This window comes from Vombatus ursinus, unplaced genomic scaffold (genome assembly GCF_900497805.2).
Source record: "Vombatus ursinus unplaced genomic scaffold, bare-nosed wombat genome assembly UNPS02014812.1, whole genome shotgun sequence".
NCBI classification, from domain to species: domain Eukaryota; kingdom Metazoa; phylum Chordata; class Mammalia; order Diprotodontia; family Vombatidae; genus Vombatus; species Vombatus ursinus.
Genome location: NW_020954590.1, coordinates 50,300,048 through 50,302,138, shown reverse-complemented (window position 1 = coordinate 50,302,138; position 2,091 = coordinate 50,300,048). Strand labels below are relative to the sequence as shown.

The 2,091-nt window shown below is 43.5% G+C and overlaps 1 pseudogene; it reads left to right on the top strand.

Annotated features, from left to right (window-relative positions):
* Positions 1 to 401: 401 nt before the first annotated feature.
* On the top strand, positions 402 to 1,851 carry LOC114053952 (annotated as a pseudogene).
* The last annotated feature ends 240 nt before the right edge of the window (positions 1,852 to 2,091 follow it).

Genomic DNA, 2,091 nt, shown 5'->3' with positions numbered 1-2,091 from the left:
CAAGAAGTACGGCCCATCATGGCAAAAAAAAAAAAAAGTTCTAGCTATGGACTCAAGAAAGGTACAACACCTTGGAGACTGGCTAAAAAAACTGTCTGCCCACCAGAAAAGAGCATCCAAGGGAAGCTACTAGAGGTTCTTTGAAGGAAGAAAAGGACTTCCAGGGCCAGGAGTTATAAGGTACCCCTTTGCTCAACGGGTCCCCCTGTGCATCATCACCATTGTAGTTGAAGTTTGAGCCCACTCTCCTCCATGGACATTGTGTGCATTTGTGGGAGAGTGCATCTCAGACTTCGGAAGGAATGTTTTATATCAGCTCTTCTTAATATATAACTCCTTAGTAAACGCCTTTGCTAAAATCAGATTATTGGCTATGCTTGGCCGCTAAGCGCTGGGTGGCCATGTCTCCGGTGAGTCAGGAACCAACATTGTCCTCCGTGTGTGAAAGATAGCAAATGAGTGCTAAGAGGGATCAAGAGCTTCGGGTATGAAGGAGCCTGGCAAATGGCCCTGTCTTGTCCCCAGTGCCTCTCCAGGAGTGTCATGAGCTCAGTCCCATGATTGCACCCCCTGGCTGCAGCATAATCATTGCTACCTCAGACTGAAAGCAGTTGAAGGACCAGTCAGTCCTGGACCTCCCACCTAGCCTGGTCCAACCTAACCTCTCCATCCTGGCCTCGGGGCCCCAATCATATTGCACATAACACTATGCACCTTAGCCTGATGAAAAAACACAATGTCCAAATAACATTCTTAAAAAACTGTGAAGTCAAGCCCAGGAAATCATTCAGTCGTCATGGCACAGGTTCTGTGACATGGAACTTCATCCCCTTCTTGCTGAAAATAAGAATTATTCTTCTTCTTGCTCATCTTCTAAAGCTGACATGGCAGAGAGGATTTGGTTCATCTGGCATAACTAAAGTATGGTCTATAGTCAAAGGTGTCAAACATACAACCCTTGGGCCTCAACACTCCCCACTGTGGCCAGAATCAGATTAAAATGTTGGGAAATATTTAACAAAATAAGTAAAAACACAATAGAACATAGATAATGTTCATATATAGTTTTCTAAGTCAACATGTAGCTCACAAAGAACTTTATGGACAGTGTAGTGGCCTTCATTTCTATTTGAGTTTGATACCATTGATCTACACAGTCATGGCATGCTTTCAGGTTGTTTATGCAGACTTCGTTGCAACTTTTGTCATGTTACTACTTTTCGAAGACTTTTGGTACTGTACGATTAACAGTTTTGTTTTTAACTGCTTAGCAGTTTTAGTCCTGTCGTCTCATCTGTTGTTCAGTCATTTCAGTGATCTCTGACTCTTCATAACCTCATTTGGGGTTTTCTTGGCAAAGATACTAGAGTAGTTTGCCATTTCCTTCTCCAGCTCATTTTACAGATGAGGAAACTGAGGCAAATAGGATTAACTGACTTGCCCAGGGTCATATAGCTAGTACTTGACTCCAGGTCTGGCACTCTATCCACTGCACCACCTGGTTGCCTATCCTCTTATCTGAGAACTATGCAAATTGACCCTGAGTTATATTAAATGCTACTAAAGAACATGTGGACGGTTTCCAGCTAAAACCTAGTGAAGTAAGCTATAAGGTACCCCAAGTGTTGTCATATCAAGCCTGAACGTTCACACCCCTACAATATTTTTGAGTGATGTATTTGAAAGATGGATCACCACTGCCCATGGATGAATAATTGCGTGGGAGAAAAAAATCAGAGGCATTTTTACTCTTCCCCTCCCAGCCCTGTTTCTGACTTTCTGGACTTCAAAATCATGCCTCTATTGCTGTCTCATCCTAGAACTTCCCTGAGTATCTGGGCCTCCCCTTAACCTGGAGCATCCTTGTATTCCTGCAACCTGCATACCAAGGAATATCCTTCCCCAAGGCCCAACCCCCTTTTCCCACTGGCCAGTTCCTCCTGAAACTGTCATTACCTTCATCCTCCTCCCCCTCCTTTTCAGCTCGAGTTACTGTGTTCCTCCATTAAAAGGTATTCTCCTTGAGGGCAAGTCTTCTTTTTGCTTGTATTTGTATACTTAACTATACTTAACACAGTGTCTGGCACATAT